Consider the following 17,744-nt stretch of genomic DNA (forward strand, 5'->3'; position numbering starts at 1 on the left):
GGGTTTTATTTGAACTCTGAACTTAAACGAGTCAGATGTGACACACCACTCTACTCCAAGAGCTCTTTCCATATGCGGTAAACTCAAGGCCATGTCTTGATCCTTGATTGCGGCACGTTCTTCTTCTGGGATGGTTGCCATCACATTGTCACTGTTTGAAACAAACTTGTGGAGTCTTAACTTGCCAGTGCAGCAAAGTTCTCTTGCTTCTTTAACAAGTTGGATGGCTTCCTTCTCAGTTTGAACACTTGTCAGACCATCGTCTACGTATACATTTCTTTGAATGAAGCACATGGCTTCCTCTCTGAACTGACCTTGCCCTTGTGTTGCCAGATTTTTTAGGCCAAAGTTGGCACAGCCAGGAGATGAGGCCGCTCCAAACAAGTGGACCTTCATCCTGTAGATTGATGGTGTGGTTTCCAAGTTTCCCTTCTCCCACCATAGGAATCTCAAATAATCTTGATCTTCCCTTTTCACATGAAACTGGTGGAACATTCTTTCGATGTCACACATGACTGCGACAGAGCCCTTTCGGAAACGGCATAGGAGACCCACCAATGTATTTGTCAAGTCAGGACCGGTGAGCAGATGGTCGTTGAGGGATGTTTCTTGAAACTTGGCAGAACAGTCAAATACTACACGTATTTTTCCTGGTTTCTGTGGATGATAAACCCCTTGATGTGGAATGTACCAAGCTGACTTGTTGTCAATTTCTCCCTCAGGGACCTTCTCTGCATCGCCACGTGAAATGATGTCATCCATAAAGTTTACGTAGTAGTCTCTGTAGTACCTTTGATCTTTCTTTAGTCTCCTTTCAAGACAATTCAAGCGGCGTATTGCACATATCTTGTTGTTAGGTCATTTCGGTCTTTCCTGTTTGAACGGTAATGGCATTTCGTAGTGACCATTGTTCTTTTGCGTGATGGTTTCTCTCAACTTCGAGGAACTTGAGATCTTCTTGAGACACAGGATCATGTTCTCCAGTTCTTTCTGCGAAGTCTGATTCAAGAACTCTTATGATGTCTGAGGGAGTCATTTCTTTTACTTTGGTTCGGCTCACATAGTGTACTTCAGTTTTGAGATTAACAGAAGATTTCACACCTGCTGTTACTTGTCTCACTACTATGCGATGGCTGATTCCGATCGCCGTAGTCTACACAGGGATTCCCATGGCCAACAATACTCCATCCAATGTCTGTACACTGTGCCTAAGGCTGACTTTCTTCGCCAGACACAACTTCCCTTGGAAGCAGGGCTTGTGAGCAGTTGTACCCAATGAGCAGACCTACTTCGCACACCTGCATAGGTGCGATCTCTCCTTGGAGGTGCTCTAGATGGGACCAAGCTTTTGCAGTTCCATCTGTTGGTATGTGAGTTATGTTGGCTGGAATGAAATCCCGCGTGTAGACTGGTGGTAAAGATATCTTCTTACCAGAGAAAAAGCCACGGATTTGTAAGTCGTTTACGGGTAACCGTCTGTAGTGTGGTAGTGAAAGGGTTGAACTTCTGTAGTGTGGTTGTGAAAGGGTTAACCTTCTGTCTTGTCGCAGTGAAAGGGTTAACAATTTGGTAGTGAAAGGGTTAAGGTGACACTAAAAGAGACGACAGAGTCACGTTCCAAGGAGCAGGTGACAACACTGTACAATCACCACTAACAGGGCTTATAACTTTATAGGACAACATATATTTATAGGGCTATGCTAAGTAACAAGATATTGTCCAATGAAAATGAGATTAGATTAGATTCAAATGTATTGTCATCATACAGCACAAGTACAGTACAACGAAAAGAAGATTGGCATCCAACGAGAGTGCAATAGTGATATACAATGTACAGGTGATTAAACTGGGTATAAAATATATAAATTAGTACTACTGAGTAATAGCTCTAATCAGATGTATGTACAGAGTTGTAGTATTAATATGTACAGTGATACAGGTATAAAGACACTATGGTAGTAGTGGCCAGCAGCGTAACTAGTAAGAGTAGGTAAGGGATATGTACAGATATAGATATGGTATCTACTGATATGTAAAAAGGATTATAAGATATTCCTTTATTGATTATGGTATTGAGATATGTACAGACGGATGTGGATAGATATATACACGGTAAGAATAAATATATATGTACATATATACAGCATTATTGTACATGCTATCATACAGAGTTATATTATGTGTTTTATATGCAGGTGTATACAGCAGCAAAATGAAAACCAGAGACAAAAAATGCTCTGAGTTTCGTAAAAGTCAGTCAAAGCTTACCATAAGCACGAGCAGTGAACTCCAAGCCCATGTGACTGAACTCAATCTGGAAAGAAACAGACTAAGAAATGATGTAAACTCCATGATCAAAACAGCAAAAAAAAATGTCATCAATGACAAAACCGAGGAAAACAAAAACAAACCACGTGAACTTTGGAAATTACTCAATAACCAACTAGGCTGCAGTAAAAAACTTAAAACCAGATTCTCAAACATAAACATAAAGACGGACAACACGCTCATCACAGAAAAGCTGGATGTAGCCAATTACTTAAATAGTTTCTTCACAAACATAGCCACAACACTGGTAAACAAACTACCCTCCCACTCAGGGCATTATGGGGTAGAACACATAGTAGCATACTACAAGAACCTAGGGGTCCACAAAGACGACTTCAAACTGGAAATGGTAACAACAGATGAGGTACTCAAAAAACTGAGCGCCCTCCAACCTAACAAGGCCACTGGCCATGACAACATCCCCTCCAAATTCCTCAGAGACTCAGCAGCCGCCATCACCCCAGTCATCACACACATAATAAACCTCTCCATAAAACGTTAGGTTATGACTATAACCAAGTTCTGTTAATTAGGGGTGACGCTTGGCATCACTCATTTACATTTAGTCATTTAGCTGACGCTTTTATCCAAAGCGACTTACAAGTTCTGTACGACAAGACAGCAAGAAGGGTACAACTCTATCAGCTGAGTAACAATGTTCATCAAGTGTTGCGTGTTACAGTGTAGGTTAGTTTATTAGGACAAGTGCATGACAGTAAGGTTAGTCAGGGTTAGATTTTTTTTTTTTTTTTTTTATATCATTTCAGATAATGGTTGAAGAAGTGAGTCTTTAGTCGACGGCGAAAGATTGGACGGGATTCAGCTGTCCTAACTGGGATGGGTAGTTCATTCCACCATTGTGGGGCAAGGACTGAGAATAGGCGGCTTCTCTTTGATGACCCTCCGGGAGCTTGGATAGGAGTAGGTCTGAGGCGGCCAGAAGATGCAGAGCGTAGGGGTCTTGAGGGTGTGTAGTTAGAGACCATTGACCGGAGGTAGGCGGGAGCGGTTCCCTTTGCTGCACGGTATGCTAGGTCGAGGGCCTTGAAGCGGATACGTGCAGCAATGGGGAGCCAGTGCAGGTCCCTAAGAAGTGGGGTGACATGGGCCGACTTCGGTAGGTTTGATATCAGGCGGGCCGCTGCGTTTTGAATGAGTTGAAGAGGCTTGGTGGCAGTGGCCGGGAGGCCAGCTAGCAGTGCGTTGCAGTAGTCGAGGCGGGAGATGACTGTTGATTGGATGAGGAGTTGGGTGGCTTCTTTTGTCAGGAAGGGGCGTATCCTTCTGACGTTGCTCAGGAGGAATCTGCAGGTTCTGGTTGTCGCTGCGATGTGAGCAGAGAAGTTCAACTGGTCGTCGAGGACAACACCAAGGTTCTTGGCGGTCGGGGACGCGGTCACAGCTGCATTCTCGACTGTGATGGAGAGGTCGGTCAGGGGGGAGGATTTGGCCGGCAGGTGGAGCAATTCTGTTTTGCTTAGGTTCAGTTTGAGGTGGTTGGTCGTCATCCAGGCGGAGATGTCGGACAGACAGGCCGAGATCCGCTCAGAGACGTGGATATCTGAGGGAGGGAAGGAGAGGAAGAGTTGAGTATCATCGGCATAACAATGATATGAGAAGCCATGAGACGTGATAATGTTACCCAGTGATTTAGTGTTTAGTGTTTAGTTTAGTGCACTATCTCGCATACGTGCACGCGCACTGAATAAAGACCACAAATGTACCTTTAATCCCAATATTCGTCTGACCACACCCCTATCAGCTTACCCATATAAGCAGGGGTGGGGCCACCCACTCGGCTCCTTCCCAAGCTTTCACCACAAGGCGAGGTCAAGGGCTGCAGCGGCCGTCGGATGCCAAGCGTCACCTAACGTTCTGTATCATTAGGGGATCCGCTTGGCATCACTCATGCACAAAGGGAGGCCAAGCGGAGCCACTGGCCGACAAATACACCCCGCTGAAGGCCCCCCACAACCAACAGAACAGGGAGGGCCGAGCCCCCCCGACCCCCCCTAATGGAGGGCACCCCCCCTATTAGAGGTTTACCGGGAGGGCGACGGACCCGACCGTGCGAAGAGGCACTCAAGCAACTCAACGCACAGGGTGAGCAGACCGTGGCTTGACCCCACGACTACACACACGCACAACCCGCATGCCACCCGGGAACAAACGGAGGGAAACAACATCGTTACTGCCCCCAGAATCACAGGGTCAAGGGCAAACCCAACCCCGTGGCAAGGCCGTAGCAGCGGAGCGCGAAGGAAGACCCAGACCCACCAAAAGGACTGGACTCCCTGGAATGGGGGCCCGGAGAAGTCCATGATGCCAGCATCAAGACCCCACCAGGTGGGCACGTAGTGCCCCGCCCCCCACATCGCCAGCGTATTCGGACAAAGGCCCCTCAGCCGAGCGGGCCCCGTCCCCCCAATAGTACACCGCCTGGCACACTGACCCTGCAACAGGCAGTCAGCATGGCCGTAAGCACACAAAAAAGGTTAACCAACGGAAGCAGGCAGCGCACCGGGGAAAAACCAGGCAACAGGCTATTAACCCTAGCCTGGAGACTGCGGACGAGACAGGCGCCAGAGGGGACAGCTGAACAAAGCCGCCCCGGCGGAAGGAGCGGAAGCTGGCGGTGTTGCATGACCAAGCCTCCATTTAAAAACCCCCACCCAGAGGGGTTGAGGCAGAGAAGGCTGACACGATTGGCAGACGTCATGAACGTGCAGGGGCACCCTCAAACGGTGAACCCGGGAGTTGACACTGCTCCAACACACCAGGGAATCAACCACCTTGGTGTTACCCAATGCAGTGGTTGTTCCTATAACCCCTCAAGAAAAAACTCCAAAACACACCTGCAGGTATACACCGGCTATACCGCAGTACAAGTGTTTCAGTTTTCAAAAAAGGGTTAACCCAGGCCTACGGGTCGACGAAACATTACTTCGGACCGGGCCTGGCGATACGGGAAGCACAGGGTCACTAAAGGAGGTCAAAGACCACCCCAACAGGCCCCTCTTCGCCATGCGTGAGAGAGGAGCGAAAAAGAATGGAGAACCAGCCCCTAAGCACACCGTACTTGGTATTCCCAGGCGGTCTCCCAACCAAGTACTAACCAGGACCAACCTGTGTAGCGGCCGAGATCCGACGAGATCGAGCGTGTACAGGTTGGCATGGCCGTAAGCCATTACGACAGTACTGAGTAAAAAACGTACCCAACCAGGGTCTCCATAGCGCTTAACCCTGTGACACCCGGACCGACCTGGCATTTTTCCCCCTGAAAAAAGCCCAAGTTCCTCAGGGTACCAGAACAGCGGATCTGCATCCCCGGCGGACAACGGGTTCAACTGATCCGGACCAGCGTGACCAGAACCAGTCCCGTGCCCTAACCACGCCGACATGCCTACTCCAGGAGAAAGGGCAGATATGCGTGTCGATCTTAACATGAAAAGAAGGCGCCACCCAGACGTTCGGGCGAACCTCGCCCGGTGGCCCACCCCCAGGGCGTGAGACCCCTCTACATATGTTCAGATCCATTCCGTCATCATCCCCCAGACATGAACGAGAATCCGTCGATAACCAACCCAGGTCATGGGATGTGGTCGTCGGAAGAGGAAAAACCCCCATCTCAGTTGCTATATAAAAACGCCGTTTTAACCACAAGCAACCAAGGCGTGCCAGTCCGTCGCCTGTTTACAGCGAGCTAGCACTATACGTCCATCGGGACACACCCCTATCAATGAACAGGCTATTTAGACCTGTCATTGAATCCCCAAGGCGCCCAGGGGAACGACAAGAGGGGTGTGACACTTCCTAACTCCAACACTTTTTGAATAGAAAAGAAGGAAGCACCAACAGTATGTATCCCAGTCTACACAGCCGGGGGTAAAAAATTTTCACATTTTTACATCCCACCACCCTCCCATAGGAAGGAGACGGGGATCCCCAGAGAGACTTCCCACGCGAGCTGTACAGATTGAAAAGAATATATTGCACCTTGAGCCATGTAAAAAATTGGTTTTAGGGCTCTCCGGGGAAGAGGCACTGAACCCATACACACTCAATAATCGAATTGAATCGAATACATACACAATAGAATAGGACACCTTCTAGAGGGTCCACTCACTTTGACAATCTGAGGAGGAAGGCTCTGTACTCTGATGGAGGCTCCCTCACATGGAAGGAGGAGTCCGAACTCACAGAAGGCCCGAATAGGCGCTTGGTGAGGAGGAGCCCTGACCACCCCCCCGAAACAGATCCATCACATGGACCTGAACAGCACACGGAAGTCCTACCAACAGAGACGCGCACGGTGACGTACTCTATGGCGGGGGGATTTCTGCGGTGCACACACCCAATATTCCAGGCCGTGGGACCAGGAAACCCCCACCCCGTAACGTGCCGAACCGCAACGTGACAGGAACCTTGAAGGACAGGGGGTGTACCCCTGACCGACAGAAACAAGGAGGAGAGGAAAGGTTACCAGTTCACCCCTTTACGACCCCACACCCATGATACGATGTAATGACAAAAAGAGAATATGACACAGTCATAGTCAGCTCTATGAAGCGTTTGACAGCTTCACACAGCGCATGAGCTAACCTGCTATCTGATTTTTACTAAGGAAAAAACACAGAATAGAGAGGGCTCTCTAAGAGCCCCGGTCCAACATACACATGTGCTTCTGTGGCCAGTCCAACCCAGTTGTAGGTCACATGACACACACAACCCATCATCACCTACAAAAAATGGCAAAAACACTCTACAGAGGAACGCCGCTTTTCATAATGAGAGAATACATAATTCTCAATTAGTATCGGCCACAGGCCTTGCTAAGCACACACGACAGCGACCAAACAATCTTTTCTTTTAGGAAAATAAAGCTTCTCCAGCAGTTTTAGCACAACCTCAGCAATCAAGCTAAGGGTTACATCGCATCCCTACCACACAAAAGACACAATGTAGTCCAACAACATGTCTGATAGGAGGATGAAAAAGTCCCAGGGAACCGGGGGGAAAACACAATCCTCCTGCTTTACCCTTAATACGGCCAGTTAAAACAGGAAAACCTGTTAATATGTGAACACAACTGTTCATTGTCATCACAGGCTGAGAAAAGAAAAAACTTTACTCATTTGTCACTAAGCATAGCTTCATAGGTTAGTTACCCCTTAGTTGTGAGTACACGGTACATAACAACACACATGATGTTTCTCACACAACAACCAGATCATTTTCACATCTGTAACAACAACCCGATTTGCCCGGAGAAGCTATTTACCAGTGACAAGACAGTTCACACAAAACTTGCGTCGTATCCCAAATGTATTGCAGCAACACACGTTTTCTTACTGCACCTGGTATTCCCAGGTGGTCTCCCATCCAAGTACTAACCAGGGCCGAACCTGCTTAGCTTCCGAGATCGGGCGTGTTCAGGTTGGTATGGCGGTAATGGAAAACAGCGTTATTTACAAAACATATAGAAGGTAAAGCCAGAAAGACGCGTATAAGGTCTGGCCAAACCTTGTCCTACCCGGAGCGTAGATCAGCGAAGTGCAGTCTCAAGACACCGTAGAACACAGCCATCCTGTGTTGTTCGATCTGGGCAGCGTCGCCACTCTACCCGTTGCAACGGTCCCTTTGTTGACGCAATCCTTGCCGTCCTGGCTCAGGGCAGGATCGACGAACATCCCCTGTCAAAGATGACGTCGTAGTCAAGAGTGTAAAACATGTTATAATCAAAGCACGTTCAACAGAGTAGCATTAAGCTAACGGCCGCTCCAACCGTCGGTCGCTATTGCCCCTGCTCGCGAGACGCCGAGCGAATGGCGCACGCGACCAGAGGGGAGCTCACGGCGGCGCGCGAGTAGCCGGAGCTACCTCGCGCTGGCCTTGTCCGATAGCAGCAAGCTAACGTTTCCTAGTGATCACAACAGCTAGCGCCGCAGCTAACAGCTGACTGGCTAACAGTAGGCCCAACCTCTGTAGGCCACGCAGTGATCCCAGCAGGCTAACGCCGCAGCTAACAGCTGACTGGCTAACCGTAAGCTAAGCAGCTATCACCTGAACTTGTACACAATGATATAACACTCACCCAGACAGGCCGTCGTTCTGAAACCCTCCTCACTTTTTAAGAGAAAAGAGAAACAAGATGTCAACACAGCTTTACAACGGTGATTTTACCAACACCCGACGGAATCAGCACAATACCAAACTGGCCTGTGTAGCTGACTTGAACATAGATCTTCCGCTATCGAACATCTTATGCACATATCTCCTCGTGAAGGAATACTCTCAATTGGATATGAAAGATGGGGCTTAACACGGGACAGAGAGATACCCACTCGTCCAGAAAACACAGGGATCACCAGTGATAATGGTCGCGGCCCACTAGTTAAAACTAAAATGGCTTCAGACCAATGTCTTCTGTCGCCTAGGAGGCTAAACAAAGGACACTAGCCTGGGGCCGGTTTTCATAAACATTGTCAATTAGCCCCCATAGCACTAACAGACAAGTGAAGCCTGCCAGCAAAACATAACTCACCAAAACCAGGAACCCACCGCGTCTCACAACAGCGGCGCGTCCTACAGCCCAGCTGTGCCTTTACCGCAACCAGCACACAGCAAGGACTGCAGTTGGAAAAGCATGTAGCAGCACGAACTCCCAATACGAAAACCGGTGGAGGATTTTTAGAATGATCATCATCTTCCAGACACTCCAGTACGAAGACAATATCGCCGTATTTTCTCGAAAATAGTGAGAGAGAAAATAAAGATATGATGTCAACGTAACCTTGTTTCCCAACTCTGCTCCTAATTCTTTCTTCCATCATGGTGTCAAGTGTGGGGATCTACCGAGGCACTTCTTCCTTGTGGTGAAAGCGAGAAGGAGGCGAGTGGGTGGCCCCACCGCTGCTTATATGGGTAAGCTGATAGGGGTGTGGTCAGACGAATATTGGGATTAAAGGTACATTTGTGGTCTTTATTCAGTGCGCGTGCACGTATGCGAGATAGTGCATGAGTGATGCCAAGCGGATCCCCTAATGATACAGAACAGGGACACGTCCCCAAGGACTTCAAAATTGCGAGAGTGACCCCTCTGCACAAAAAAGGCAGTAAATTAGACCCAGGCAACTACCGCCCTGTTTCTATCCTTACCTCCATCTCGAAAGTCATGGAAAAAATTGTATACGAACAGGTCGAAAAATACCTTGCGGAAAAAAATCTAATCTACGAATTCCAATCTTCCAATTCCAATTCAGAACATCCCACTCCACTGACACATGCCTTCTCTATTTAAACGACCACATCAAACAAGAGGTGGACGCAGGCAAATACTGCGGCATGGTCATGCTGGACCTACAAAAGGCCTTCGACACTGTCAATCACACCATTCTGATTGACAAGCTAAAAGCAATTGGTTTTGATAGTCTATCAGTGAGCTGGATGCAATCCTACCTGGAGGGGAGAGAGCAGATGGTGGAGGTAAATGGTACTCCCCCCCCCCCCCTCACAGTAAGCTGTGGTGTTCCACAAGGAAGCATACTAGGTCCGCTACTGTTCCTAATTTATGCAAATGACATGTCGTCAGCTTGTGACTGCAACTTGTTCCTGTTTGCGGACGACTCAGCCCTGCTGGTCTCTGACAAGAACAAGTTACAGGTTGAAAAAACCCTCAGCTCAGAACTAGGCAAAATCTGCATATGGCTCGCTGATAACAAACTATCATTACACATGGGCAAAACAGAGTCCATTCTCTTCGGTTCAAATAACAAACTCAGCAAGACCGACGGCTTCTCAGTTACAGTGGGTGACAATATTGTCACAAGGAAAGAAGATATTACCTACCTGGGTTCCATCCTAGAGGCAAATCTTTCCTGTGACAAAATGGCATCCAATGTAATAAAAAAAGTCAACCAACGAACTCGTTTCTTGTACCGGATCTCCTCACTGGTAAACAAGAATACCCTGAAGACTCAGTCTAGCAGGAGCACTCATTCAAGGGTACTACGACTATGCTTGCACCTCATGGTACCAAAGCACCTCAAAGGCGCTAAAAACAAAATTATAAACATCTCAAAACAAACTGGTCAGACTACTGCTTGACCTTACTCCTAGAACCCACCTCACCCCTGCCCACTTTGACAACCTAGGATGGCTTAGAGTAGACGACAGAGTACAGCAACTTGCAATGGGCCTGGTCTACAAGATACACTACACGACCAAGGTACCCATGTACATGTCAAAATACTTCCCAAAGGTCAGTGAATACCACGATCACAACACCAGAGGGAGCTCCACAAATCATGTTAAACCCAGATTCGGCTCAAACAAGGGACTAAACACGTTTTGCAATTATGCCACATCAATGTGGAACGCCCTACCCAAAGCTGTAAAGGAATGTGAATCACTACCCACTTTCAAAAACACTCTCAAAAAACACCTAAGGGAGACTGCAACTCGAAACTGGCCCCTGTAAATGTCCGAACACAACCCCCTCCAATGTACAGTAAATTACCAAGTATGGTCTTGTCAATAATCCAATGTACAGTTTTGTTTGTACAGTTGTACAGTGTCCCCCACCCACCCCTCCTACCCAACCCCCCCCCCCCCCCCACCCACCCAACCACCTCCAATGTACAGTCCCCCCCACCCCCACCTACCCAATCCAATGTACAGTTTCTACGTCAAATGTATATACTCTTTTTTCTGGACTCTTTTTGTATCACAAACAGTACTGTAATTGCAAATCTGGTATGTCATAAATGTATAGATGTAGCAGTACTGTCTATCTGTATGTCATGTATGTCATATATGTTACGATGAATTGAAAATGGGGGACCCTGATGTAAACAAGACGAAAGTCTTTCTCTGGTCTGCATCCCCTTAACAATTGTATGTATTGAGCTGTACTGTACTGTACCCATTCTGCAATCTGTTAATAAAGTTTTCAATCAATCAATCAATCAAAACTGAGGCCCTGCTCATCGGATCCAAATCCACCCTCACCAAATCACAAAACACCCCAGTTCCGAACATCACCACGACGGCTTCCCTGTACCCTTCTCCCCCCCAAGTTAAAAGCCTCTGTCATTCTGGACGGCTCCCTCTCCTTTGCATCACACATCAAAAACATCACCCGGTCTGCTTTCTTTCACCTCCGTAATATCTCCAGACTCCGTCCATCTCTGTCCCAATCAAACACTGAAACCCTGGTCCACTCATTCGTCACATCCCGGATCGATTACTGCAATGGTCTCCTCACCGGACTTCCCACCAAACTCCTCAACAGACTCCAAATTATCCAAAACTCTGCTGCCAGGATCATCACCCGCACAAACTCATCCGACCACATCACCCCGTCCTCATTCAATTACACTGGCTCCCTGTGCACTACCGGATCGACTTCAAAAACCTCCTATATTCACCTTCAAAGCCCTCCACAATCTAGCCCCCATCTACATCACTGACCTCCTACACCCCCTCCCGCACCCTCCGCTCATCCTCTACTGGACTCCTATCCATCCCCAGCTCATGCCTCAGCACCATGGGTGCTCGAGCTTTCAGCTGCCAGACTCTGGAACTCCCTGCCCCCACATGTCCGACAGTCTGACTCCCTATCATCATTCAAATCACAACTGAAATAAATCCCATCTGTTCAAACTCGCATATTCACTATAACCTGTGTCACTTTTCCATACCCCCTGCAGTTTGTTTGTTTTATTTTAACTTCACTGTTTTATACTTCCTGTTGTTTGTTTTGTGTTTAACCTAGACTTTTAATTGCCTTGCTGTGTTTTTTTATGATCTGTAAGGTGACCTTGGGTGTCGTGAAAGGCGCCACCAAATTAAATTTATTATTATTATTATTATTATACAAGAAAAAATACAAATAAGGGAGGTCATTTTGACACATAAACCTTAGTCTCAAGGAGGGAGGGGGAGTCAGGTCTGACCTTGAACTTGGACAACCCTCTTGACCTGTCAATCAAAGTTTGGCAGAGGAGAAAGGCTTGTGCTTCAATACACTGCTGTCTGAGGTGAGCAGACACACCAAGTGAACAGAGATAAAGTAATCAGATATTCAGAGTGTTGATAACAAGCCCCTGTTAAACCTTTTACCACCTGCTTGCTGTCTCCGCTGTGGTGACTGTTTATTACAATCCCCCTCCCTCTCCTTCCACTTCTGTCTACGCTAAACGTGTCTATGCTTTTACCAAGCGGTTTGTGTTTCCGCGTTCCCGTTTTGCGCTCTGATTGGCCACTGACCTACGCTAGTACGCCCCCCTCGCTATGAGCGTAGAAATGCCCTACTGCCTCCAGGAACAGCTGTTTCCGCGTGACTTTATGTGCACTAAAGTTCAAGTTTAAAGTGCTTAGAAATGCCGGTAAATGCCGGTTCATTCATGCTTTGAGGCACGCTTCCTGACAGGATTTTATAATATTGTAGCTTGACAATTTTAAGAAACTACGCTCTCAGCTGAGAGTCAAGAAACGACGCTCTCAGCAGTCATCTTATGCAGCATCACTTTTCACATCAAAACAAAAGTAGAACTGTAATGTGGAGTGGACTTAAACATATTTACAATTAGCATTTTATAAAGTAGAACTGTAATGTTTACTTTCTCAGTCAGTGTGCTAAGTGCAGCATCCCTTTTCACATCAAAACAAAAGTAGAACTGGAATGTGGACTTTCGCATATTATTAACATTGACAAACATATTTACAATTAGCATTTTATAAAGTAGAACTGTAATGTTTACTTTCTCAGTCAGTGCTAAGTGCAGCATCCCTTTTCACATCAAAACAAAAGTAGAACTGGAATATGGACTTTCTCATATTATGTCACAGTGTGTGTAAATGTGCCTGTGGATTATACGTGCCCCATGTAAAATATTTAAACAACCATTAAGCAGTGTTGGGCAAGTTACTCAGGAATTATAGGAGTTGCGGAAAGCAGGATGAGAGAGCGTAGATTTCAGTGTGTGTAAAAGCGTGCGTCCTTCCTTGAAACGAAGGAAGGATTCAAGGATGAGTCATGTTGGCGTGTCATGTTGAGGACCAACACAGGATGATTCAAATGAATTCATTAAATGTGCTGCCCATGAAATTGGCATTCATAGGTCATGAATACAGAGGTGCTTCACACTACCGACACAGCTGAGCTGAGAGTGTCGTTTCTTAAAATTGTATATTATAAAATCCTGTCAATACAATATTATAAAATCCTGTCAGGAAGCGTGCCTCAAAGCATGAATGAACCGGCATTTACCGGCATTTCTAAGCACTTTAAACTTACCAGAACTTTAGCGCACATAAAGTCACATGGAAACAGCTGTTCCTTCTACGCTCATAGCGAGGGGGGCGTACTAGAGTTCTACGCTCATAGCGAGGGGGGCGTACTAGCGTAGGTCAGTGGCCAATCAGAGGGCAAAACGGGAACGCGGAAACACGAACCGTTTGGTAAAAGCATAGACGCATCCTAAACACATCATATGGAAACAAGTTCAACACTATATAGAGGAATCACTGTCTGTCAGACTTCTTCAACCGTGATTCAGTTCACTCTAAAATATCAGGATCAGTCTGAGAGACCAGAATTTTTAAGTGATCCATATTACCGGTATAGTTGTTTTAATTAACAGGCTCCATATGGTGAATAATTAGCCTATATAGTTCTCTCTCTCTCTCTCTCTCTCTCTCTCTCTCTCTCTCTCTCTCTCTCTCTCTCTCTCTCTCTCTCTCTCTCTCTCTCTCTCTCTCTCTCTCTCTCTCTCTCTCTCTCTCTCTCTCTCTCTCTTTGATTGATTGAAAATTGTATTAACATATTGCAGAATGGGTACAATACAGTACGGCTCAATACACACAATTGTTAAGGGGATGCAGACCAGAGAAAGACTTTCGTCTTGTTTACATCAAGGTCCCCCATTTTCAATTCATCATAACATATTATGACATACATGACATACAGATAGACAGTACTGTTACATTCAGACATTTATGGCATACCAGATCTACAAAAATACAGTAAACAGTACTGTTTATGAGTACAAAAAAATTCTAAAAAGAGAGTATACATTTGAGGGGAAGAAACTGTACATTGCAGGTGGTTGGGTCTCTCTCTCGCTCTCTCTCTCTCTCTCTCTCTCTCTCTCTCTCTCTCTCTCTCCCTCTCTCTCTCTCTCTCTCTCTCTCTCTGATTGATTGATTGATTGCAGATTGCAGAATGGTACAATACAGTACAGCTCAATACACACAATTGTTAAGGGGATGCAGACCAGAGAAAGACTTTCGTCTTCTTTACATCAGGGTCCCCCATTTTCAATTCATCAGGACATGACATACGTACAGATAGACAGTACTGCTACATCTATACATTTATGACATACCAGATTTGCAAATACAGTAGGCCTACTACTGTCTCTCTCTCTCTCTCTCTCTCTCTCTCTCTCTCTCTCTCTCTCTCTCTCTCTCTTCTCTCTCTCTCTCTCTCTCTCTCTATGTATTGTGTACACCCAAGTGCCTTTGCCGTTTTGATCGGTATAAATTTATAAAATGATTAAATCGCATGTGGTTTATTTTGGCGCTCCAAGTCCCGCCATGAAATCACCGGTGCGCCTCCTATCCGCGTCCAGCGGTCTGGCGGCGCTGTTTCATGTCATCGTTGCCTGGACAACGAACTACGGTAACACTCTCCTGTCAAGTCTCATTGCAGCAGCAGCCGCAGCGCCTGCAGTGGACCAGAAGTGTCAAGTTCTAAAACCTAAACGTCAACTTTTCATGGCCGGCCTCTGAAAGTAAGTCAGGCATGCATGAATGAATAATAATAATAAGTATAAACTATTCATGATTTTTAGATGTGAGATGATCAGACCCACAAGTTCCACAACAAAATACTCATAAATGTAGGGTTTGTTCTGCGTTTATAGCAGTAGTTGTGCTAATTTTCAGAACTTGGCCAGCTTGACGTAGACTAGTATTGTCTTCTATTAGAATCTAAAGCAAGAAGTCGAGTAATGAATGGATGCAATATAGGCTAACAGATAGATACTGTATAGATAACATATTTCTATAACTTAGGTTATACTTTATTCATTTAAGACCGCCGTGTCTAAATTACTTTGAAGGTATATGCCTTTGCCTTGTACTTTAGCCCCTTTCGTGACTGCGATGCAAGCCATGCAGGGACTCGAATACACAGTCACTTATTCCTCCGTAGTAGCCAGGTTAATTTGCACCACCAAGCATTGCTTAAAAGCTAGCGGTGGGTCCAAAATATATCAGATATAAATGTCAAAGGTACCCAGCATTCCAATAGGGTTTCACACACACACGCGGCAGAGTTTGAAAGCTCGGCGTTGCTAATAAACATTTTAAATCATTTTTATAAACTGGTCAACACTGCTCAAAACGGCTGTATTTCCGTATTTGGCTGCCTGGTGCACCATCACAGCGCATATGCGCATCATGCACCCAACGAGTGTTACCCAATTCGAGCCCCTGGCTTGCATCGCAGTCGCGAAAGGGGCTACTTGTTATGAAGTGGCGATCTGAGCTGCTTGGGATTCCACGTGACTTAATGCTGTGTGTGTGTGTGTGCGTGTGTGTGTGTGTGTGTGTGTGTGTGTGTGTGTGTGTGTGTGTGTGTGTGTGTGTGTGTGTGTGTGTGTGTGTGTGTGTGTGTGTGTGTGTGTGTGTGTGTGTGTGTGTGAGAGAGAGAGAGAGAGAGAGAGAGAGAGAGAGAGAGAGAGAGAGAGAGAGAGTGAGAGAGAGAGAAAAAAACAACTCACCAAAATTGACTATTGCACAATTGATAAAAAAAGAAATAATTTTAAAACGCCCCTCCTACTATATGGATCACCGGCCGCCACTGCTAGGGTTTAGGCTTCAGTGACATTTCATTTTGTATCAAGCATACCAAGAGTTAGAAGAAAATGTAATTTAATTCTGCATTTTAGTTGTCAAACCTTTACCAAACGCAAACGGCTCCTACCTGCTCATTGCATTCTAAAATGTGTTCCAACGGGTGCATTCACTGCACAGGAATTTACAGCTATCTGCTTTGTTAAAGGAAGCCTGTCTGGTTTGCTCACAGGCTAAACGGTCTGGTTTCCAGGGCAACTGACCAACAATAACCCCCCACTCCTCACCAGCGCCCGGCCAGCTTGGTTTCTGTTAAGATATTGTGAATGTTGTGTATAGGCTTTAGGCTATACTCCTGACCGACTGGACGTGTGTCTTCCGTCTCAGGACATGGCAGAGGGCAACCATGAAGGGACAGACGCAGATGCAGAGGACACAGATGAACTTCTCTACACTGGTCAGAGATTCGTACTTATTGTTCAATTTGAAAGTTCAAGTTTCAAGTTTCAAGTTTCTTTATTAAAATACAGAATACTTTTATATTAAATGCTTCTTTCTGTTTTGCTCCTGAGAGTGTGCTAAATAAAAATAGATAAGTATAAAATAAGTATAAAATAGAAGTCAAGAACGTAAACAAAAGTGTTCAATATACATATATACAATAACAATATACAATGCAGAGTAGAAAAAGTAACTGAGTTACAATACAATATACAGTACAATGCAGAAATGGGATGAGGTACAATTTAGGGTAAGGTGTAATGAGGTATGAGTTGTAGTGCAAATCTCTTTACTAATAAATATAAAGTGTGTTAAAGTGTCTATAGTGGGTAAAGTGGGTGCTGCAGTGAGTTGTTGTGAGTTGTGAGAACGTTCAGCTTGTTTTCCACTGTGACACCGGTCTTCTCTCTCGCCCTCACAGACCTGGATGACAACGGCAGTGTGTTCGGTGTGACCCTCTCCCCCCGGAGACCGGACCACTGTGATCTCCTCCTGGATGCCCTTGATGCTCAGCTGAGTCTTCTGCAGGTCAGTCAGTAGGTTTACACTGCAGTTGTAAAGAGTGATGCTAGATGTACTGGTTCTGTTCTGACCTTCTCTGTACACCATTAATACACTGGGACGACTGCATGCAGGTGCAGAAACGTGGCGTTGAAGCTACCCCCCGAAAACATGATTACAGTGATGCAGGTACTGTATGTTTTTGTTGTTGTACAGTCTACAGTATTGTTGTTGACAATATTAGCCTATACCATGCTGCAGAGGCTAACTGCTGTAACAAACATTTTGTGATAAGTGAAATCTTACTTCTCAATATCTGTTTTATCTTGTGATAAACAAGAGTAACAAAGTTTCAGACTTTAATCTTAAACTATAAAATCACTGGATAGTCAAAGAACTTTAAAGACATTTTTTTCAGTTTCACCATTTGCGTAGTTACTGCGGTTAGATTCTGCAGGGCAGTGTAGTATTGTATTACAGGCAAAGATCATAGCTTATCACAACATTGTGACACATTGAACTGACATCCATCACAAGCTACTGAAAACGAG

Source organism: Notolepis coatsorum (assembly GCF_963971535.1).
Source record: "Notolepis coatsorum genome assembly, chromosome: 10".
Classification (NCBI taxonomy): domain Eukaryota; kingdom Metazoa; phylum Chordata; class Actinopteri; order Aulopiformes; family Paralepididae; genus Notolepis; species Notolepis coatsorum.